The sequence below is a fragment of the Pseudophryne corroboree genome, chromosome 7 (genome assembly GCF_028390025.1).
Source record: "Pseudophryne corroboree isolate aPseCor3 chromosome 7, aPseCor3.hap2, whole genome shotgun sequence".
NCBI lineage: Eukaryota > Metazoa > Chordata > Amphibia > Anura > Myobatrachidae > Pseudophryne > Pseudophryne corroboree.
Window position 1 is genome coordinate 379337356 of NC_086450.1, and position 25201 is coordinate 379362556.

General features: G+C 46.6%; 2 protein-coding genes across 5 annotated transcripts in view; one reads left to right on the forward strand and one right to left on the reverse strand.

The window, feature by feature from the left end:
- C7H7orf50 (chromosome 7 C7orf50 homolog) overlaps nt 1-25201 on the reverse strand; it is a 671077-nt gene that overhangs the window by 153143 nt on the left and 492733 nt on the right. The window lies entirely within an intron of this gene.
- The window catches only part of GPR146 (G protein-coupled receptor 146), a 64037-nt gene continuing 50805 nt past the window's right edge, over nt 11970-25201 (forward strand). Inside the window, exon 1 of the mRNA XM_063934547.1 lies at nt 11970-12541. The gene's annotated coding sequence lies outside the window, so the exon portion shown is untranslated. The remainder of the gene's footprint in view (nt 12542-25201) is intronic.

Consider the following 25201-nt stretch of genomic DNA (forward strand, 5'->3'; position numbering starts at 1 on the left):
ACTATGTACAAGTATTGCAGACAATCCGCACTTGGGATGGGCGCCCAGCATCCACTACGGACTACGAGAAATAGAATTATCGGTAAGTAAATTCTTATTTTCTCTGACGTCCTAGTGGATGCTGGGAACTCCGTAAGGACCATGGGGATTATACCAAAGCTCCCAAACGGGCGGGAAAATGCGGATGACTCTGCAGCACCGAATGAGAGAACTCCAGGTCCTCATCAGCCAGGGTATCAAATTTGTAGAATTTAGCAAACGTGTTTGCCCCTGACCAAGTAGCTGCTCGGCAAAGTTGTAAAGCCGAGACCCCTCGGGCAGCCGCCCAAGATGAGCCCACCTTCCTTGTGGAATGGGCTTTTACAGATTTTGGCTGTGGCAGGCCTGCCACAGAATGTGCAAGCTGAATTGTACTACAAATCCAACGAGCAATAGTCTGCTTAGAAGCAGGAGCACCCAGCTTGTTGGGTGCATACAGGATAAACAGCGAGTCAGATTTTCTGACTCCAGTTGTCCTGGAAACATATATTTTCAGGGCCCTGACTACGTCCAGCAACTTGGAGTCCTCCAAGTCCCTAGTAGCCGCAGGTACCACAATAGGCTGGTTCAAGTGAAACGCTGAAACCACCTTAGGGAGAAATTGAGGACGAGTCCTCAATTCTGCCCTGTCCGTATGAAAAATTAGGTAAGGGCTTTTATAGGATAAAGCCGCCAATTCTGAGACGCGCCTGGCTGAAGCCAGGGCCAACAGCATTACCACTTTCCATGTGAGATATTTTAAGTCCACAGTGGTGAGTGGTTCAAACCAATGTGATTTTAGGAACCCCAAAACTACATTGAGATCCCAAGGTGCCACTGGAGGCACAAAAGGAGGCTGTATATGCAGTACCCCCTTGACAAACGTCTGAACTTCAGGAACTGAAGCCAGTTCTTTCTGGAAAAAAATCGACAGGGCCGAAATTTGAACCTTAATGGACCCTAATTTTAGGCCCATAGACAGTCCTGTTTGCAGGAAATGCAGGAAACGACCCAGTTGAAATTCCTCTGTAGGGGCCTTCCTGGCCTCGCACCACGCAACATATTTACGCCAAATACGGTGATAATGCTGTACAGTTACATCCTTCCTGGCTTTGATCAGGGTAGGGATGACTTCATACGGAATGCCTTTTTCCTTCAGGATCCGGCGTTCAACCGCCATGCCGTCAAACGCAGCCGCGGTAAGTCTTGGAACAGACAGGGTCCCTGCTGGAGCAGGTCCCTTCTTAGAGGTAGAGGCCACGGGTCCTCTGTGAGCATCTCTTGAAGTTCCGGGTACCAAGTCCTTCTTGGCCAATCCGGAGCCACGAGTATAGTCCTTACTCCTCTCCTTCTTATGATTCTCAGCACCTTGGGTATGAGAGGCAGAGGAGGGAACACATACACTGACTGGTACACCCACGGTGTTACCAGAGCGTCCACAGCTATTGCCTGAGGGTCCCTTGACCTGGCGCAATACCTGTCTAGTTTTTTGTTGAGGCGGGACGCCATCCTGTCCACCTTTGGTTTTTCCCAACGGTTCACAATCATGTGGAAGACTTCTGGGTGGAGTCCCCACTCTCCCGGGTGGAGGTCGTGTCTGCTGAGGAAGTCTGCTTCCCAGTTGTCCACTCCCGGAATGAACACTGCTGACAGTGCTATCACATGATTTTCCGCCCCGCGAAGAATCCTTGCAGCTTCTGCCATTGCCCTCCTGCTTCTTGTGCCGCCCTGTCTGTTTACGTGGGCGACTGCCGTGATGTTGTCTGACTGGATCAGCACCGGCTGACCTTGAAGCAGAGGTCTTGCTAGGCTTAGAGCATTGTAAATGGCCCTTAGCTCCAGGATATTTATGTGAAGTGATGTCTCCAGGCTTGACCACAAGCCCTGGAAATTTCTTCCCTGTGTGACTGCTCCCCAGCCTCTCAGGCTGGCATCCGTGGTCACCAGGACCCAGTCCTGAATGCCGAATCTGCGGCCCTCTAGAAGATGAGCACTCTGCAACCACCACAGGAGAGACACCCTTGTCCTTGGTGACAAGATTATCCGCTGATGCATCTGAAGATGCGACCCGGACCATTTGTCTAGCAGATCCCACTGGAAGGTTCTTGCGTGGAATCTGCCGAATGGGATTGCTTCGTAAGAAGCCACCATCTTTCCCAGGACCCTTGTGCATTGATGCACTGAGACTTGGCCTGGTTTTAGGAGATTTCTGACTAGTTCGGATAACTCCCTGGCTTTCTCCTCCGGGAGAAACACCTTTTTCTGGACTGTGTCCAGGATCATCCCTAGGAATAGAAGTCGTGTCGTCGGGATCAGCTGCGATTTTGGAATATTGAGAATCCAACCGTGCTGGCGCAGCACTATCTGAGATAGTGCTACCCCGACTTCCAACTGTTCCCTGGATCTTGCCCTTATCAGGAGATCGTCCAAGTAAGGGATAACTAAAACTCCCTTTCTTCGAAGGAGTATCATCATTTCGGCCATTACCTTGGTAAAGACCCGGGGTGCCGTGGACAATCCAAACGGCAGCGTCTGAAACGGATAGTGACAGTTCTGTACCACAAACCTGAGGTACCCTTGGTGAGAAGGGTAGATTGGGACATGTAGGTAAGCATCTTTGATGTCCAGAGACACCATATAGTCCCCTTCTTCCAGGTTTGCAATCACTGCTCTGAGTGACTCCATCTTGAATTTGAACCTTTGTATGTAAGTGTTCAAGGATTTTAGATTTAAAATTGGTCTCACCGAGCCGTCCGGCTTCGGTACCACAAATAGTGTGGAATAGTACCCCTTTCCCTGTTGTAGGAGGGGTACCTTGATTATCACCTGCTGGGAATACAGCTTGTGAATGGCTTCCAATACTGCCTCCCTGTCTGAGGGAGACGTCGGTAAAGCAGACTTTAGAAAACGGCGAGGGGGAGACGTCTCGAATTCCAATTTGTACCCCTGAGATACCACCTGAAGGATCCAGGGGTCCACTTGCGAGTGGGCCCACTGCGCACTGAACTTCTTGAGACGGGCCCCCACCGTGCCTGAGTCCGCTTGTAAAGCCCCAGCGTCATGCTGAGGACTTTGCGGAGGCGGGAGAGGGCTTTTGTTCCTGGGAACTGGCTGTTTGCTGCAGCCTTTTTCCTCTCCCTCTGCCACGGGGCAGAAATGAGGCGCCTTTTACCCGCTTGCCCTTATGGGGCCGAAAGGACTGCGCCTGATAATACGGCGTCTTCTTAGGTTGAGAAGCTACCTGGGGTAAAAATGTGGATTTTCCAGCAGTTGCCGTGGCTACCAGGTCTGATAGACCTACCCCAAATAACTCCTCCCCCTTATAAGGCAATACTTCCATGTGCCTTTTAGAATCCGCATCACCTGACTACTGCCGCGTCCATAAACCTCTTCTTGCAGAAATGGACAGCGCGCTAACTCTTGATGCCAGTCGGCAAATATCCCTCTGTGCATCACGCATATATAGAAATGCATCCTTCAAATGCTCTATAGTCAGTAATATACTGTCCCTATCCAGGGTATCAATATTTTCAGTCAGGGAATCCGACCACGTCACGCCCGTACTGCACATCCAGGCTGAGGCGATTGCTGGTCGCAGTATAACACCCGTGTGAGTGGATATACATTTTAGGATATTCTCCAGCTTTCTATCGGCAGGTTCCTTTAGGGCGGCCGTATCAGGAGAGGGTAGTGCTACCTGTTTAGACAAGCGTGTGAGCGCTTTATCCACCCTAGGGGGTGTTTCCCAACGTGCCCTATCCTCTGGCGGGAAAGGGTACGATGCCAATAACCTTTTAGGAATTATCAGTTTTTTATCGGGGGAAACCCACGCCTCATCACACACTTCATTTAATTCCTCGGATACAGGAAAAACTACAGGCAGTTTTTTCTCACCAAACATAATACCCTTTTTAGTGGTACTTGTATTATCAGAGATATGCAATACATTTTTCATTGCTTCAATCATGTAACGTGTGGCCCTACTGGAAGTCACGTTTGTCTCCTCATCATCGACACTGGAGTCAGTATCCGTGTCTGTGATTTGAGGTAACGGGCGTTTTAAAGCCCCTGATGGCGTTTGAGACCCCTGGACAGGCACAAGCTGAGTAGCCGGCTGTCTCATGTCGTCAACTGTCTTTCGTAAAGAGCTGACACTGTCACGCAATTCCTTCCATAAGCTCATCCACTCAGGTGTCGACTCCCTAGGGGGTGACAACTCTATAATAGGCAATTGCTCCGCCTCCATCTCATTTTCCTCCTCAAACATGTCGACACAATCATACCGACACACCGCACACACACAGGGAATGCTCTGATAGAGTACAGGACCCCACAAGCCCTTTGGGGAGACAGAGGGAGAGTATGCCAGCACACACCAGAGCGCTATATATAGACAGGAATACCACTATAAAAATGTGCTTTTCCCTTTATAGCTGCTGTTAATATTAAAACTGCGCCAAATTAGTGCCCCCCTCTCTTTTTTACCCTTTTCTGTAGTGCAGGACTGCAGGGGAGAGTCAGGGAGACGTCCTTCCAGCGGAGCTGTGATGGAAAATGGCGCCCGTGTGCTGAGGAGATAGGCTCTGCCCCCTTCTCGGCGGCCTTTTCTCACGCTTTTTGGTGAGTTCTGGCAGGGGTTAAAATACATCCATATAGCCCTGGGGGTTATATGTGGTGTATTTTTGCCAGCCAAGGTGTTTACATTGCTGCTCAGGGCGCCCCCCCCTAGCGCCCTGCACCCTCAGTGACCGAAGTGTGAAGTGTGCCTGAGTAACAATGGCGCACAGCTGCAGTGCTGTGCGCTACCTTGTTGAAGACTGATGTCTTCTGCCGCCGATTTTTCCGGACCTCTTCTTGCTTCTGGCTCTGTAAGGGTGCCGGCGGCGCGGCTCTGGGACCGAGCTCCGAGGCTGGGCCTGTGTTCGGTCCCTCTGGAGCTAATGGTGTCCAGTAGCCTAAGAAGCCCAAGCTGGCTGCAAGCAGGCAGGTTCGCTTCTTCTCCCCTTAGTCCCTCGATGCAGTGAGCCTGAAAATAAAAAACCTAAAACTAAACTTTCACTAAGAAGCTCAGGAGAGCCCCTAGTGTGCACCCTTCTCGGCCGGGCACAAAAATCTAACTGAGGCTTGGAGGAGGGTCATAGGGGGAGGAGCCAGTGCACACCAGGTAGTCCTAAAGCTTTACTTTTGTGCCCAGTCTCCTGCGGAGCCGCTATTCCCCATGGTCCTTACGGAGTTCCCAGCATCCACTAGGACGTCAAAGAAATATATATATATATATATATATATATATATACACACACACACACATATATACACATACAGACCCCTTTTGCAGGAACAGCAGGGTCCACAGTGACGTTAATACGTCCTTAATATTTATAATCATGTACTGAATGCTCTTTGCCAATATTGGATCTAGGGGGTAATTCCAAGTTGATCGCAGCAGGAATTTTGTTAGCAGTTGGGCAAAACCATGTGCACGGCACATGTTATATCTGCCTCCCCTGCAGTGCACATGGTTTTGCCCAACTGCTAACAAAATTCCTGCTGCGATCAACTTGGAATTACCCCCCTAATCAGGAAACATTATGGTCGACATAGGAATCGGTATCCGTGTCAGTATCAGTGTGTAGTAACCGGGCAAATAACATTTTTGCGACCCCGAGGGCCCTGAGGGAAAGGAAGTATAGTCATGAACATCCCATCCTCCATAGATTTTCTCTACGTCTTTGTCTGGGACACAGAGTTATCCAACCTTACTTTGATATGAATCACAATATTATTAAAATTTTCACCAAGTCAGTTATTGGTGGTGCCGACAGGGTCACCCCATCACATGTCTGCGTTCCTAATATAGTTTCCTCTTGGGAAAAATACTCAGCCACCTATATGATGACACACATGTACCAATTACCCCCAGACACCCGGCCTATGGGGGACAGACCCACAGTAAATCTGTTATAGGAACACAGAAGATTTGTCAGCTCACAACCCAGCACCAAAAATACACAGTCACGGAATAATAACTTTATAGTGACAGACTTGTAGCGCTTCATATATACAAATAATAAGCACCCAGATCGCTGCAGCCCCCCCCCCCCCCCCCCGCTGTTTTGCACCCTGATCCTGTCAGCAGTGAAGGAGGGACCAGCGTCTCTCTGAGGAGATAATATGGCGCCAAGCAGTGTGCTGGTGAGGAAGAAGCCCGCCGCCGTAATGGCGCGCTTCAGTCCCGCCTGGAAATAATTAATTACGCTGGCGGGGTAAAGGACAGTGCCCAGGCACTCATGTCCGCTTTTGCCAGCCTTTTGTGAGGATAGTATGCTGCCCAGGGCGCGGCCCCCGCCCTGCACCCTGCAGTGTCTGTGTTTGTATGGGAGAATGGCGCGCAGCGTTCCACTTGCTGCGCGGTACCTCAGAATGCCGTCACTGAAGAGAAGTCTTCTTTTCTTCTGCTACTCACCTGTCTTCTGACTTCTGGTTCTGTAAGGGGGTGACGGCAGGCTACGGGAGTGAGCATCTAGGCGTACCCAGCGATCAGCACCCTCAGGAGCTAATGGTGTCCTGTCAGCCAGAAGCAGAGCCCTTGAACTCACTAGAAGTAGGTCATACTTCTCTCCCCTAAGTCCCACGAAGCAGGGAGACTGTTGCCAGCAGCCTTCCTGAAAATAAAAACCTAACATAAGTCTTTTCAGAGAAACTCAGTAGAGCTCCCCTGTAGTGCATCCAGTCTCACTGGGCACAATTCTAAACTGAGGTCTGGAGGAGGGGCATAGAGGGAGGAGCCAGGTCACACCATTTGAAAGTCTTAAAGTGCCCATGTCTCCTGCGGATCCAGTCTATACCCCATGGTTCTTAATGTGACCCCAGCATCCTCTAGGACGTATGAGAAATATAGATTTTAAGTCCCACAACAGAATTAATTGTTGTTTTTTGACTGCTCTTCAGCAACTGAGCCTCTTAATATTCCCCTCCTCTGTCCCCCTTTCATCTATATCCTTCCCAAAGCTCTCTCAGCTAAATATGCAATATATAATGGTTTCTGCCCATGTTTAGCTTTTGCAAACACGCTGGAAGTCGTGGTAATTTAATAGTGGCAGCTTCTTAATCACAGCCTATTATGTCCGACGAGTTACTATGCAAACTTGCAGAAAACTCGTTGCATGTTTAATCTCGCCGAAAACTCACACTCTATTACATTTTGCACCTAGGCTGCATCATCTTGAAAACTCTAAAAGATTGGCTTTAGCGGGTAGCAAACAATAACTTCAGAATACAGAGATATGCTTAAGTCGAGTACACACTAGATGACATTTCAAACAAATTTGCTGATAACAACCAATCATTACGACAAATTTGTTTTATCGTCAAGTTTGTATGCACTAGATCGTTAGGGATGTGCGCTCCCACGGATCACTAGCGACGGCATCCGGTCTCTAGGTCGACACTATCTAGGTCGACAGTAACTAGGCAGACAGGGTTTCTAGACCTTTTAACCTGTCGACCTAAAGACCCTGTCAACTTAGTTACTGTCGACCAATAGTGGTCGACCTAGACACTGTCGACCTAGTTACCATCTACCTTCCATACCACACCCACTAGCGACATCCCCAGTCGGCTGTACATGTAGCTCGATCTGGGGCTATTGCTAGGGATGTGATGCTGCCAAATGCAGCTCCTCCCCCTGCCACTGCTCCATCGCTGCCGACATCGGCAAGTGTGTTAGCACTTGCTGATATCGGCACCCACCAAGTTCCGTCTCTAGCGAGATCGCCGGGAACACATATCGTTTAGTATGTACCTGGCATTAGAATCAATTATTAGTACATACATTACATACAACACAAATAGGGGTCAATTCAATTAGAATGAAGTTGTCGCCCAACGAGTAAGTGCAGTTATATTAATTAATAATGATTGGCCGCACTTACGGTACCGCCGGACTTGCTGATTTTTGTTCATAGCCACATAGGGTTGTGTAAAAAACAGCAAAGTCCAGTGTGAGATCGGTCCAGAAGGGAGGCGAGTTTGGATGCCGTTGCCAGCGCTTAGATGACGTTGGAACGGCAACTCGCATTCTTTGTCACTAACTGTATTCAAGTAATGCTGCAGTATAATTACCACCTATGTAAGCATTTCTGTAATAATCTTACTAAGCAGACAGATTTATGAATAAATAAAGCATCTCACTGGGAAAAAATCTTATATTCTGTATTTTATTTCTTGGAACAAGTGAGGCAGAAAACCTCAAACGGGTTCCTGCACATCATGTCTGTAGGTCTAGGATAGGGTCCCTTTCAAACATTGCATGCATGAGCGGATAGGAAAGTGTGCAGAGAGACACTGGGAGAGCTGTCTGTGTGAGAGTGCGCTTTTATGTTTGAACATGAGAGTTGGAACCTTAGATATTGGCATTGCAGTGTCTCTAAGCTTGCAAGTTACTGGCTATTGATGACATACACTTGGCTTCATCTTCTACAATCTGGGAATCTCCTTATCTCATTATATTTTTTATTTTTATAAAGCACCAGTGTTTCCAAAAACAAAGTATGTTTAACTAAGCTTATCCAATGCAGTAATTCATGTCATGCTGGCCCGATTACCTTTGAAAGTTTCACAGCAATAACTTTTAAAACAAAGACATGGACTTCAGCAACAGAGATTCTTGTACCATGGGAAAGAGTTGCAGCACAGGGTTCCTTTTTTTAACACCAGAAAAAAAACACAAATGTTCAAAGGCTCAGCTTGTGAGCTGCACAGTGTCACCAGTCTTAGAGCTGAGCTACCCACTACAACACACATTGTACTGAAGGTGCCCTTGGGGATTGCCACAAGCAGACATTTGGGTGCCCATCCAGTTCTGTAATAGAGATAAAAATGAATTAAACTAATTAAGGAGGAGGAGCAGGAGGACCAATCCCAAAACTATATTCTCTTGATTGCGGCTTGTGATTGGCCACTCTGCTCCCCGGCTTTTCACCATTGCTGCAAGAAGAAAGATGTCTGCATGAGGCAAGCCCGAAGGTTCCAGGAGGGGCACTTACTAGGTGAGTGACAGGAAAGCGGAGGCCGCATTGTTCGGCCCTCTAACCTTTTAAAAGGGCTTCATAGATATATGAATCTCAGACGTAAGTTGAACTAATACAATCTCTTCTCCAGGGTCACATCAGAAGCTAATCACTCTGCTGGGCAAAGCTCGGTATAGCCTCCTAGCCAGGCTGAATGGCAATGCTCTTAGTACTGTAGCCTAGACATAATACAAGAGATAGGGGAGGCAGGTGGTCAGTGGGTGCCATAAGTGACCACCTTCCCCCATATCTCGGACGCTGCTTGGCCGGTGGAAGGATTGAAGGTGTGTTTGGAGAGGACTGTTTCATCTGCCTTGGCCAGCCTAGGAGTGTAGCACTGTGCTGTCACATCATAGCCCGATACCACGCGCCCAGTCATCACTGACCTGAAAGAACTGCAACTGGCAGCCTCATAGGTAACAGACAGCTGCAGCCAATTACATGGCAGTGGCTGGGGTCACTGTGGGGGTGCTGCGGGGACATTAAAGTCACTGAATAAGTGAACCCCCATGTTGCGCCTGGGGGTAAACAAACCAGACAGGTGTGTTCCATACATCAGCATTAGTAACATAAAATACCTCAACTGAATTTAGTGTAACATTATCACTATTATGCTGATGTTTGATCATTTGTTAATTGATAAATTATTGATATGTTTCTCTCTAACGATTACACATATAAGGAGTAACCAAAATACTGTACAATCGCAGTTGCCCATTTTACATTCACTAATACAGTAGCAGCTATTAATTTTCCAATAATGATTATGGTAATTGAAACAACACAAGAAAAAGTTTATTAATATATTCAAATAAATTGGCAGAAGCTATCCACCAACCAGAGGGTAGCATTCTCTGCCTGCCTCCCAGCCTGCAGCCAGAAAGTAAATGGCTGTCAGCATGCTGACTGATGGGATTGCTGGAGTTATCCACTAATAAGAGTGTTTACATACCTCCCAACCTTTATATATTGGGGGTCAGGACGCTCACAAGGCGTAGCCGCACACGACACAGAAAGGGACGTGGCCTCAGGTAAAGTAGGTGGGGTCTCATCCTGAGTGGTCGGAGCTAAGCTGCACTGACCTGTGGAGCAGCATTTTGGGGGCATGCCCAGCGCTCCCGGAGCAGCTGGGCAGCCCCCTGCAAGCACTGAATAGATGCCATCTATTCAGAAATCACTCGCTGCTTTGCAGAGCAGAGAGTGACCAAAGCCTCCCCATCATATGATGCATTGTGTGCACATCGTACGCATTTTAGGTATGATTACGATGCAATGTGTGGCCCCGTGGGTCGAATGTCACATCCTCAGATCGCATGTGCAGCCCATACAATGCGTCATAATCGTATGCGCATCGTACCTTGTTTTATGCACATACAATGCATCGTATACAATCAGCATCATGTCTGAGTGGCATTTCCTTCCAGGTAATCACGTTCTTTTTGTGAGGCACACAATCTATTGATACAGTAGATTACATGCTTCATCGTATGCACATAAAACTCTAAATCGCATGCTAGGGTCTCCCAGGGAAATTTAAAGGAAATCTTATGAGGAATTGGATTGGATGCTGGTCATCCTAATTTATGGCCAGCATAAGTCTTCCTCAGTCCCGGCATACCTTCATTCGGGGTCCCGGCATACCTTCATTCGGGGTCCCGGCATATCTTCATTCGGGGCCCCGGCATACCTTCATTCGGAGCCCCGGCATACCTTCATTCGGGGCCCCGGCATACCTTCATTCGGGGTTCCGGCATACCTTCATTCGGGACCCCGGCATACCTTTATTCGGGGCCCCGACATACCTTCATTCGGGGTCCCGGCATTGCGATCCATGCCGGGATTCCAGCATCGGTATTCTGACTGCCGGATCCTGACTGGATCCCATTAGAGAATGACAGGCAACCTGAGACACAGGTTGAAAAACCTTGTCCAAAGTACGCAGGATAAGATTACATTCTAGCATTTACATTATGTTATATTTTATGTTAAACACTAGAGACAAATGAATAACAAAACATAAATTACTATTACGGATATATTAGATTGCGTATGACTGGAAACCCAGAAAATTGTTATTTTAATAATAAAACAAAACTTAAACAGGCGTCCACTTATCCGACTGGCCAAGTGACCTACATTTGTTTTACCGAAGTGTGGCTAATGGGAATCAAACATTTCTGGAAATAAAGTGAAATCCCATATGTCTCTCTGATTGAGAGGTACAGCGAGGGGAGAGATTGCAGTACATGGGCCAAGCAACAGACCAGCAGGAATAGTTCCAGCATCAACTGTATCTCAGCATCACTCAAACAGGTCACAGAAAAGCTTCCAGGATGGGTTCTTCACCCGGTCACTGAACATGAGACTAGACCGTGGCAGGTCCGAGACGCATTATATGATGCAGTGTACCAGCTGTGTGCCCCGTACCAGCTACATGGTCACATTACTATTCTCCCCTATATTTAAGGCACCATTAAAATAAAATAAAACTGCAAACTCATGTTTGGGATTAATTGTGGTCACAATATTATAAGCTTTTTTTATATTTTTTATATTATAATACCAAACATATGTGTGAATTCAGGGCAGTTAATGATAAACAGTGCTGACGTGAAGGGGTCATTCTGGATTTTACTAGAGAGCAGGAATCACTGGCAATGCCTGTTGCATGTTTCACATAGAGGTTCAGTGTTCATTGTGCACCAGTGACCAGTACGGCCACAAGGCCACCACTCATAGGGAATCTGTAGGCATCCTAATTATTTTGTGGAAGGCTGTGGCTCATTCAGGGCCCCTCCTCTGCTTCACCTCTGCAAACCCACTGTAAGGAAATAAGAGACCCCCCCCCCCCCCCACCTCCGCTTTCTGGTGAGAGGAGTAACAGAGCATAGGCAGGGTGCCAGTCAGAGTGACCACAGAGCGCACTGGCTCTGTTTAATGAAAGCCAGGAAAGAACACATTGCACAGTGTTTCTTTAGAGAGCCAGCTAGCCTTCAGTGATTGCAATCAATAAAAACACTCGGCAAGGGGCCCACAGGGGGAGAGAAAGAGAGAGACACACAGGCTGAGAGGGAGAGAGAGATCTCTGCTGGCTGAGGCTGCTGCTGCCACTCTCTCCCTTCCCCCTACAACAAAAACAAGCGGAACTTTCAGAAGTTAGAAGACAAACCAATCTCCTTTCCAGCACAGCTCTGTTCTCCCCCAGCCATAGGACTATCCAACCCCTGGGCTGAGCTCAGCACGACTTGTTTTCTGCCTGGACCCTGGGATGTGAGGCTTCCAACAAGTGCAGCTTCCACAACACATCACTTCCCAGAAGCCGAGGCAGTAAGAGGAAGCCATGGAATGGGATCCAGAGAAAGGATCGCAGGATGGGTAATACAAGGCAATCCAATTCACAAGGGGATATATTCCTATACCAGAAGCTGTATGTATTAGGAGACAGGCGATAAGAGGTGAGTCTGGCTGTTTGCTAGTTACAGTGTATCGCCTGTCTGACTACAATGTATGTACCTAGTGACTAGTTGCAAAGCATCTCTTGGCTTGTTGCAATGTAAATCCAGGCGAGTTACAGGGCAATGCCTGGCTACTTGGCTACCTTTCTGTGTTTACATGCCTAATTCTGTCAGATGCCTTAAAGAATCATGAAGCTATAACTGTCACATCTTGCAGACACCTGCAAACTGCTGTCCCAATAACGTCAGGAATGTTATTATGTGGAAATGTCTATATGTTACTACTGAAGTGTCTAGGAATGTCACTATGGCACATGTACACCCAAGACATGGTTACAACATACACAAGTTCCCAAGTTACATGGCAGTAGAATGTAGGACATATTTAACTAACCTACGGCTCTTACATTGCTGGTGCATTACAAGTCTCTGAATGCCATAAGACATTCTGGGAATTGTAGTTCCATATCACCTGGGGAGCAAATGTTCTATTATACCTGCTGCAGGTTATACATAACTAACACATTTAACCTTCCTGCTGCTGTGTTGTTCCTTTATTCTAGCAGGCCAAGAGTTAAAATGCATTTCAGATATTGAATTAAATAACCATTTTATGAATAAAAAACAGGCTCGTCTACCAGGAGACTGTAAATATTAATAATGTAAATTGACATGATACTTTTAAGTCATGCTGATACACAATTTATAGCTTCAGCACTGTAACCTGGAGAAAAATCCTAAGAACCGTATTACCATATTAGATGGGGGATGCCTTATTCTGCCCCCCCCCCCCCCCCCCCATCTCTGCTGAGCGGTGAAGACACTAGTTACAGTGAGTTTCTGTGTGTTTAGCTTCAGTTTCATGCATGAGGGGGTGGGGAGTCAGGCTGATGACATGAATGCACATTGACCACGTTCTCAATGTCACTAATGTGGGCTGGTAACAGCCCTCCCTTGAGTGGGAAGTAGTAGCGTGACAGGCAGGTCCTCTGCTTGTTATATTAAGAGTGGGGAGTGAGTGGGTAGAAGATACAAAACAGAAAAGAGACAAAGTACATTTCTCAGAGACTGTAATCATAGTGAGAGCCTGCCAGATTCTAATGTGTTGCACATGCTTAAACTGCAAATACACGAAAGTGACTCATTCATTCTTAAATTACATTTCCTTGCAAGGAAAACACATTCTACACATCCATGCTTCCACACTGCAGGGTGGATGCGTGGGATAAAGGTGTCCCAGGGAATAATGTCACTTCATGAATGGACCATATGCTGTCCCCGCTATGGTAGGATATGGGCAGTGTCACAGTTGCTGGAATTCCTGCAGGTCTCTTTAAAGTTGGAATTTGGTGTTTACTCACTCACCATACAAACATGTTACAGAAGCTCCAGCTATATCCTTTATCACTCTGAGATAGCGTATGTGTAATAGTACTAATATTTGTGCTACATTTTATAATCATTAACAGTTGTATATATAGCACCAACATATACTTTACAGAAAACATTTAATCACTCACATTGGCCCTAGCCCCAGGGGAGCTTACAGTCTATTCATAACTTGTGGCCATAGTAAATGTTCTATCACTGCTTATTGCATCCTTAGAAATTCTATCACCACAATTCACCAATAAAAGTTCCCCAGAGCGATGCTTAGGCCCCTCCCCCCCACCAAGCGATCCTGTGCTAAGAGGAGACTCGCCGCACTGCGGGTCAGTCCTGGTCCTCTCTATGCATGCATAACCAAGCTTTGCCAGATCGCACATGCACACTGCACTGGGAGCTTAGATTTGGGCTTCCAGCTGCAGATTCACTAAAAAAAGGAAAGAAAAAAGAAAAAGAAAAAATTCTCTCTATAATGAATAGACCCCTTGACCCCTTATTTTCCTGGGTTCTAATGTACAGACAGACAATGTCAAGGTCGGCAGTCAATAGGTTGACATGCATTAGATTGACATGGACAAAAGGTCGACACTGGAAAAGGTCGACAGGTATAAAAGGTTGATAGGTTCAAATGGCCGACATGGCAATTGTCAACACAACTTGTTAAGAGGTTATTTTTTTGCATTTTTATACCCGTGTCATAATTTACTATCCACGTGGACTATGATTGGGAATAGTAACCTGTGCTGAGTGCAGCAGTAGTGGAGGGAGGCACCTTGCCTTCACTCGCCATTCAAGGGGATGCGGTACACTATTTGGCCTTCACTCGCCATGCAAGGGGATGCGGTACACTATTTGGCCTTCACTCGCCATGCAAGGGGATGCGGTACACTATTTGGCCTTCACTCGCCATGCAAGGGGATGCGGTACATTACTTGGCCTTCACTCGCCATGCAAGGGGATGCGGTACACTATTTGGCCTTCACTCGCCATGCAAGGGGATCCGGTACACTATTTGGCCTTCACTCGCCATGCAAGGGGACGCGGTACACTATTTGGGGTTCCCTGTCCTCTGACGGTGAAAACACAAATTCTTTTTCATGTCAACCTTTCGTACCTGTCGAAGCATTCCTGTGTCAACCTTTCATAGGTTGACCTTTTGTCAATGTCGATCTAATGCATGATGACCATATGGTGTCGACCTAATGACTGTTAACCCAGACATCATAGATCTTCAATACCACACCCTATTTCCCTTACCACATGGAAACACACTATGGTTAATTACTCTAGATGTCAATCAGCCTACCAGTATGTGCTTGTTGTACTAGTATTGTTTCTAAGGCACCATCATATTCTATGTTACTGTACATTAAGGGGGAAATGTTGCCAACAAATTACAAATGTAATTTCGGAACAGAGCCAATATCCGCCATAGATTGCATGCACAAAGTTCTGCAAATTTACAGATTTGTATGTAATCCAGATTCAGCCCTTTGGGGTTCCTGTGAGGGAACCCACAAGTCACATTAAAAACAATTGATGAGCTTCTATCAGACAGTCCAGATAAATATGCCATCATCTGGGGCTAGTGGTGTTTGCGGCAGCTGGCCAACAGATAGCTGCAGGTTGCGAGACTGCAGCTTCCTATTGGTCCATGGGTCACCCTTCGTGAGGCAGACTTTTTCAGCTATTTCAATGGTATTTGGGAACTGAATACGCTGGGTCCCCCTGTTCTCAACTGTCCCTCTTATTCCTTTTATTTGGTCTATGTGGATATTTTGTTGCTCCTATGTTTTATGTCCCCCGTTTTCCTGCTCCGGTATCCTGAATGTTCCTCCTTTACCTTCTGATTTGTCAAATACATCCAAGTCACACCCATTAACGCAAACCAAGTTAAAGTGCTGTAACTATCATTTAAAGATATAACATTTCACAACCTTAACTATATGGCTATTTACTATAATGATTTTGCACTGTGTGCTGTGATTTTTAGCACCTTTTGTAATTAAACAGACTTGTGACTTGCATGTGGAGAGGAGCTCATTTGCTACTTATTCAGTCAACTCCAAAGAAATGGCAACATTTTTTACAGGTTTAATTTTTGTTTGCGTGCAACTCTGAGTAAGGCCCACTGTGTTTAGGGCAGCTAGAACCATGCCAAAGGGATGATGATCTGTTTATCATTCTGCATCCTCAGACCTAATGTCACTCACATAGCTGAACAGCAAATGAACCCCTGTACAAGATGGCGACAAACACAATGTCATTAATCTACACCCCTTCACCCACACAAAAGTGTCAAGGCAGGTCACTGCTGAGTGCACATCTACCAGTGCTAGCAGTCGGCAGTACTACACTCATTTGGCAGTGACAAAAGTCATTTGAGTCGGCGGCCATACCTAGCAACGTCACTGGAGAATGCAGACAGTCCAATCATGACTGACAGCTCTGACAGAGTACATTATACTGTTGCTCCGGAATGCTGCAGCCCCAGGACAAAATGGTTTGTTGTACAGTACCCATGGCTCAGCTCACAGGAAGGCCCAGGCCTGGCCAACCAGTGGCTCTTAGCTGTTGTGAAACTACAAGTCCCAGCATATCTTCTCAATGATCAGCTGGTAACTGGGACTTGTAGGTTTACAACAGGTGGAGGTTGCCCTATCGTAAAGTATGAGTAAAACTCACCCCTGCCAGAGAAGGATGCAACATATATATTTTTTGTTCCATTCTGTTTTTTTCCTACATTGTTAAAAAGTAATATGATGTAAAGGTATCACTGTATTAAAAGTTACAGAAAATATTAAAATGTGACCAGAAAATGTGACTCATTCTAAAATAATTTTTTCCAAGAAAAGAAAAAAGAATGCAGAAAAAAAAAATTTACATTTTTCCCCAAGGTGTTCACACGTCTGCATAGCAACACCTGTTTTCTCCTGTACACAGACATATACTGTGCTAGTTACTGTACGTCAGGGGCAGCCAGTGGATGTGCTCCAAGCTCTTTATTGTATTAGTTACAAAAAACAAAATTACATTTATCATTTGTAACCTGAAAATCATGTGAGTGCTAATGTTATAGCAACACATGAAGTTATGAAGTTTGACGTGCATCACACTATACAGTGTTACCGAGGGCTAGGTGTGCAATCACACAATGGAAAGGCTAGCGTACACACACATATATATAATATATATTTATTAGCTACTTCTGCACAATCAACTTATTCTATAATATAACTAAATCCAATGAGTGCACGAACCTCCTTATTGAGGAGCAGCACATTGCTCTACTGGCTTCCATAAGTGTCTGTCTAGTCTTTATACTCCTTTTCACCAGTGATGTTTGTTACATACTCATTTAAGGAGCGTGTATTCTGATTTTTGTTCTGCCTGTCGGCGGAGTGTATCTTGCTTGTTTTAGCACTGCACATGCTGCACGACCAAGCGCCACACACATGCAGGCAAAGCAGAGTAATATGCATTTCAATCATATCTATACTTGCAAAGAGGTGGAACTCAATTGTAATGGGGAATTCTCACATATGCAAAGTTAAGTTCAGGCATAATTGATCCACCTAGAATTGGTGGATCAAATATGGACCCTGATGATGATGTCACAAGATGATGAAGATTGTAGCAAGTGAACCCTGCTGATGATGTCGCAAGATGATGATGATGTAGCCTGATGAAGTTGACCCTGATGATGGGATCTGTATGTAAACCCGGCAGTCAGGATCCCGGCCATCACTATACTGACAGCGGGATCCCGACCATGAGTATGACGGCAGCAGGGCGAGAGCTAGCAAGCCCCTTGCGGGCTTGCTGCGCTCGCCCTGCTGCGGGCACGGATTTATTCTCCCTCTATGGGTGCCGTGGACACAGATACAGGGAGGAAAGCCTGTGGCGGCGGTAATTCCGGCGTTGTAATTCTCCGCTAGTTGGGATTCAGACGTCGGCATTGGAACATCCAGGATCCTGACTAGGTGACCGCTTCCCCTGATGGGGCTGATGCTGCTCATAGCATCAGTCTAGCTTGTGGAAGCCTCTTCATGTTTGTATTTACTTAGGCGACTGAGCAAAGAAAGATGTTAAGGTTTTCCCTCTGTGATCAGCGCGTATCTGTATTACACCTCCAGAGGACGCCAAATGAAACACAAACTTGACGAATTTCCAAGAAAAACTTTTTCTTTTTTTACTTAAACATATAAATGTAATAAATATGTACTGGAACTTACACAGAGGTAATCGCACGAGAAAACTGATATGTGAAATACCAGGGGTTTTCTCTTTATAACTATAATTGTAACAGCCTTCTGCTTTTCATTTAAATGCAATATGAAAGAAGAGCGTGCGGTTGACCAGTCATCTATTGTCTGAGCACGGAATGAATGAAAGCAGAATCTCATCCATCATTTAGACGTTGTATATATTTATGTAAGCAAAGGACTGATCGCCCACAGCAGTCATTTCATGCATGACCATCCTTACGCCTCCTGCACGGACAGTAGAGACATGGGAACAATTATCACTTTACAACATATACATCAGGCCAACCGGACACTATTTCTTAAATCACTTGACTTCTAGGTAATAACAGTTTTCAGTCTCACTTAAAAAATGTTATCCAAAACCCAGGATATTATCAAGAGGATAAAGTGGCCCTAGAATGACAGCTCCTCGTTTTCTCTATCCCCTCAGAGATTTGCTTAGGAATATTGGTCAGTGGGAGATTTGCCAGAGGGACACGAAACCTCAGGAGAAGGCAGCACCTCATGGTCCGAAGACTTGGATAAACACACATGCTAACCCCATTCTGTAATCTACAGTGACCCAACTGCTGTAAGATGCAATGGTCAGGTATAATTATAAAGGAGACAGATAAAACATTTAATGGATGTCTCAGAATTTACCGAGGTGGCTACTCACACTGTACTTCTAAGATGTGGCACCTTGCAGTCTGGGGCCACAAAGGTTAGACATGCTGCATCACATTTTTGTAGGAACATGGGTTCAAATCTCAAAAGGACCCTGTGTGGAGTTTGTATGTTCTCTCCACGTTTGCGTGGGTCTCCCCCATGAATGCCACTTTCCCCCAACACTCCAAAAACAGAGTTGTAGGCTGATTAACATCTGCCAAAATGGACTCTAGTTTTTGTGTATTAAATTTAGACTATAAACTCCATGGGTGCAGGGATTATGTGAATGATAACATTGACCAGCACCGGCCTCACACACTGTAATAAAGTAAAGTGATGAAACCTACTAGGAGTCAGGCAGGCACTATATAAATAAAGAGCAGAATTACTGCAGGCAGGAATACTTGCAAAGAAACTCTTGTGACCAGGTGTGTTGGCACCCTTTCCATCCCTAACACAAAACAGCAAATCAATCTTTGTGTTAGTGCAATCATTACCAGGTCCACCAACATGGCCGAAGCCACAAATTTACACGAAAAAAAAAAAACCTGATCAGTTTGTTGCCTCTGAAGCCTATCTTCATATATAAACAGTACCATCTGTAGATACAAAGGAAGTGGAATAAATATATATATATATATATATATATATATATATATATATGTATGGGTCTGGGACTCAAGGTCAACACCAATTAGGTCGACACCAATTGGTCGATACACATTAGGTCGACACCAGAAATAGGTTGACATGAACAAGGTCTACATGGAAAACGGTCGACATGGGTTTTGTTTTGTTTTACTGTTTTTGGTGTCGTTTTCTTCGTAAAAAGTGACGGGGAACCCCAATTGGTGCACCGTGTCCCCTCGCATGGCTCACCTTCGCTCCGCTACAGGTTGCCGTTCTCAATTGTAGTCCACGTGGATTGTAAAGTATGAAAAAGTTACAAAACAATTTAAAAAAATTTAGAAAAATTCATGTAGACCTTTGCCCATGTCGACCTTGTTCATGTCGACTAGTGTATCGACCAATTGGTGTCGACCTAAGTGGTGTGGACCTCGAGTCCGGATACTATATACATATATAAATATGTGATATACGAACATATGACTAACTTTTATGTTTAGATTAAGTCCTGTAGTGGTAGGACCCAAAGTAATCCCAGCATGTAAGTGCTGATAGTCAAAGAACGCGAAGGATAAGCATAAAATAAATTGTCTTTAAGTGAATATTTTCCATATGTGGAAATAATCTGCATCCTTCTGCAGAATTGCATTTTCGGTCTCAATCTGTGTCATTGTATTTAAATACCTGAACAAAAATAAGAATTTACTCACCGGTAATTCTATTTCTCGTAGTCCGTAGTGGATGCTGGGGACTCCGTCAGGACCATGGGGAATAGCGGCTCCGCAGGAGACAGGGCACAAAATTAAAAGTTTGACCACTAGGTGGTGTGTACTGGCTCCTCCCCCTATGACCCTCCTCCAAGCCTCAGTTAGGATACTGTGCCCGGACGAGCGTACACAATAAGGAAGGATTTTGAATCCCGGGTAAGACTCATACCAGCCACACCAATCACACCGTACAACTTGTGATCTGAACCCAGTTAACAGTATGATAACCGAAAAGAGCCTCTGAAACGATGGCTCCCAACAATAATAACCCGATTTTTGTAACAATAACTATGTACAATTATTGCAGACAATCCGCACTTGGGATGGGCGCCCAGCATCCACTACGGACTACGAGAAATAGAATTACCGGTGAGTAAATTCTTATTTTCTCTGACGTCCTAAGTGGATGCTGGGGACTCCGTCAGGACCATGGGGATTATACCAAAGCTCCCAAACGGGCGGGAGAGTGCGGATGACTCTGCAGCACCGAATGAGAGAACTCCAGGTCCTCCTTAGCCAGGGTATCAATTTTGTAGAATTTTACAAACGTGTTCTCCCCTGACCACGTAGCTGCTCGGCAGAGTTGTAATGCCGAGACCCCTCCTTCCTTGTAGAGTGGGCATTGACAGATTTAGGCTGTGGCAGGCCTGCCACAGAATGCGCAAGTTGAATTGTGCTACAAATCCAACGAGCAATCGTCTGCTTAGACGCAGGAGCACCCAGCTTGTTGGGTGCATACAGTATAAACAGCGAGTCAGACTTCCTGACTCCAGCCGTCCTTGAAATATATATGTTTAATGCTCTGACAACATCCAGCAACTTGGAGTCCTCCAAATCGCTAGTAGCCGCAGGCACCACAATAGGCTGGTTCAGGTGAAACGCTGACACCACCTTAGGGAGAAACTGAGGACGCGTCCGCAGTTCTGCCCTGTCCGAATGGAAAATCAGATATGGGCTTTTGTACGATAAAGCCGCCAATTCGGACACTCTCCTGGCCGAAGCCAGGGCCAGTAGCATGGTTACTTTTCATGTAAGATATTTCAAATCCACCGATTTGAGTGGCTCAAACCAATGGGATTTGAGAAAATCCAAAACTACATTGAGATCCCACGGTGCCACTGGAGGCACAACCGGGGGCTGTATATGTAGTACTCCTTTGACAAAAGTTTGGACTTCAGGAACTGAAGCCAATTCTTTCTGGAAGAAAATCGACAGGGCCGAAATTTGAACCTTAATGGACCCCAATTTGAGGCCCATAGACAATCCTGTTTGCAGGAAATGTAGGAATCGACCCAGTTGAAATTCCTCCGTGGGGGCCTTCCTGGCCTCACACCACGCAACATATTTTCTCCAAATGCGGTGATAATGTTGTGCAGTCACTTCCATCTGGCTTTAATCAGGGTAGGGATGACTTCCTCTGGAATGCCTTTTTCCTTTAGAATCCGGCGTTCAACCGCCATGCCGTCAAACGCAGCCGCCGTAAGTCTTGGAATAGACAAGGTCCCTGCTGAAGCAGGTCCCTTCTTAGAGGTAGAGGCCACGGATCTTCCGTGAGCATCTCCTGAAGTTCCGGGTACCAAGTCCTTCTTGGCCAATCCGGAGCCACGAGTATCGTTCTTACTCCCCTTTGCCGTATAATTCTCAGTACCTTGGGTATGAGAGGCAGAGGAGGGAACACATACACTGACTGGTACACCCATTATGTTACCAGAGCGTCCACAGCTATTGCCTGAGGGTCTCTTGACCTGGCGCAATACCTGTCCAGTTTTTTGTTGAGGCGGGACGCCATCATGTCCACCATTGGTCTTTCCCAACGGACCACAATCATGTGGAAGACTTCTGGATGAAGTCCCCACTCTCCCGGGTGAAGATCGTGTCTGCTGAGGAAATCTGCTTCCCAGTTGTCCACTCCCGGGATGAACACTGCTGACAGTGCTATCACATGATTTTCCGCCCAGCGAAGAATCCTTGCAGCTTCTGCCATTGCCCTCCTGCTTCTTGTGCCGCCCTGTCTGTTTACGTGGGCGACTGCCGTGATGTTGTCCGACTGGATCAACACCGGCTGACCCTGAAGCAGAGGTTTTGCAAGGCTTAGAGCATTGTAGATTGCTCTTAGTTCCAGTATATTTATGTGAAGAGACGTCTCCAGGCTTGACCACACGCCCTGGAAGTTTCTTCCCTGTGTGACCGCTCCCCAGCCTCTCAGGCTGGCATCCGTGGTCACTAGGACCCAGTTCTGTATGCCGAATCTGCGGCCCTCTAACAGATGAGCACTCTGCAACCACCATAGCAGAGACACCCTTGTCCTTGGCGACAGGTTTATCCGCTGATGCATCTGCAGATGCGATCCGGACCACTTGTCCAGCAGATCCCACTGAAAAATTCGTGCATGGAATCTGCCGAATGGAATCGCTTCGTAAGAAGCCACCATTTTTCCCAGGACTCTTGTGCATTGATGCACAGACACTTTTCCTGGTTTTAGGAGGTTCCTGACGAGTTCGGATAACTCCCTGGCTTTCTCCTCCGGAAGAAACACCTTTTTCTGAACAGTGTCCAGAATCATCCCTAGGAACAGCAAACGTGTCGTCGGGATCAGTTGGGATTTTGGAAAATTCAGAATCCCCCCGTGCTGTTGGAGCACTACTTGAGTTAGTGCTACTCCGACCTCCAGCTGTTCTCTGGACCTTGCCCTTATCAGGAGATCGTCCAAGTAAGGGATAATTAATACGCCTTTTCTTCGAAGAAGGATCATCATTTCGGCCATTACCTTGGTAAAGACCCGGGGTGCCGTGGACAATCCAAACGGCAGCGTCTGAAACTGATAATGACAGTTTTGTACCACGAACCTGAGGTACCCTTGGTGTGAAGGGCAAATTGGGACATGGAGGTAAGCATCCTTGATGTCCAAGGACACCATAAAGTCCCCTTCTTCCAGATTCGCTATCACTGCTCTGAGTGACTCCATCTTGAACTTGAATTTTTGTATGTACAGGTTCAGAGATTTCAGATTTAGAATAGGTCTTACCGAGCCGTCCGGCTTCGGTACCACAAATAGCGTGGAGTAATACCCCTTTCCCTGTTGTAAAAGGGGTACCTTGACTATCACCTGCTGAGAATACAGCTTGTGAATGGCTTCCAATACCGTCGCCCTGTCGGAGGGAGACGTTGGCAAAGCAGACTTTAGGAACCGGCGAGGGGGAGACGTCTCGAATTCCAACCTGTAACCCTGAGATACTACCTGCAGGATCCAGGGGTCCACCTGCGAGTGAGCCCACTGTGCGCTGAAATTCTTGAGGCGACCCCCCACCGCCCCTGAGTCCGCTTGTAAGGTCCCAGCGTCATGCTGAGGCCTTTGCAGAAGCCGGGGAGGGCTTCTGCTCCTGGGAGGGAGCTGCTTGCTGCAGTCTCTTACCCTTTCCTTTGCCTCGGGGCAGATATGAATGTCCTTTTGCCCGCTTGCTCTTATAGGAACGAAAGGACTGCGGCTGAAAAGACTGCGTCTTTTTCTGCTGGGAGGTGACCTGAGGTAAAAAGGTGGATTTCCCGGCTGTTGCCATGGCCACCAAATCCGATAAACCGACCCCAAATAATTCCTCCCCTTTATACGGCAATACTTCCATATGCCGTTTGGAATCCGCATCACCTGACCACTGTCGCGTCCATAAACTTCTTCTGGCAGATATGGACATCGCACTTACTCTTGATGCCAGAGTGCAAATATCCCTCTGTGCATCACGCATATAAAGAAATGCATCCTTTAAATGCTCTATAGTCAATAAAATATTGTCCCTATCCAGGGTATCAATATTTTCAGTCAGTGATTCCGACCAAGCCACCCCAGCACTGCACATCCAGGCTGAGGCGATTGCTGGTCGCAGTATAACACCAGTATGTGTGTATATACTTTTTAGTGTATTCTCCAGCCTCCTATCAGCTGGGTCCTTGAGGGCGGCCGTTTCTGGAGACGGTAACGCCACTTGATTTGATAAGCGTGTGAGCGCCTTATCTACCCTAGGGGGTGTTTCCCAGCGCGCCCTAACCTCTGGCGGGAAAGGGTATAACGCCAATAACTTCTTTGAAATTAGCAGTTTTCTATCGGGGGTAACCCACGCTTCATCACAGACTTCATTCAATTCCTCTGATTCAGGAAAAACTACAGGTAGTTTTTTCACACCCCACATAATACCCCTTTTTGTGGTACTTGCAGTATCAGAGATATGCAAAGCCTCCTTCATTGCCGTGATCATATAACGTGTGGCCCTACTGGAAAATACGTTTGTTTCTTCACCGTCGACACTAGATTCGGTGTCCGTGTCGGTGTCTGTGTCGACCGACTGAGGTAAAGGGCGTTTTACAGCCCCTGACGGTGTTTGAGACGCCTGGACAGGTACTAACTGGTTTGCCGGCCGTCTCATGTCGTCAACCGACTTTTGCAGCGTGCTGACACTATCACGTAATTCCATAAACAAAGCCATCCATTCCGGTGTCGACTCCCTAGGGGGTGACATCACCATTACAGGCAATTGCTCCGCCTCCACGCCAACATCGTCCTCATATATGTCGACACACACGTACCGACACACAGCAGACACACAGGGAATGCTCTGATAGAAGACAGGACCCCACTAGCCCTTTGGGGAGACAGAGGGAGAGTTTGCCAGCACACACCCAAGCGCTATAAATATATAGGGACAACCTTAAATAAGTGTGTTCCCCTTATAGCAGCTTAAATATTATTAATATCGCCAAATAAGTGCCCCCCCTCTCTGTTTTTACCCTGTTTCTGTAGTGCAGTGCAGGGGAGAGCCTGGGAGCCTTCCTAGCAGCGGAGCTGTGTAGGAAAATGGCGCTGTGTGCTGAGGAGAATAGGCCCCGCCCCCTTTTCAGCGGGCTTCTTCTCCCGTTTTTCTGACAACCTGGCAGGGGTTAAATACATCCATATAGCCCCAGGGGCTATATGTGAT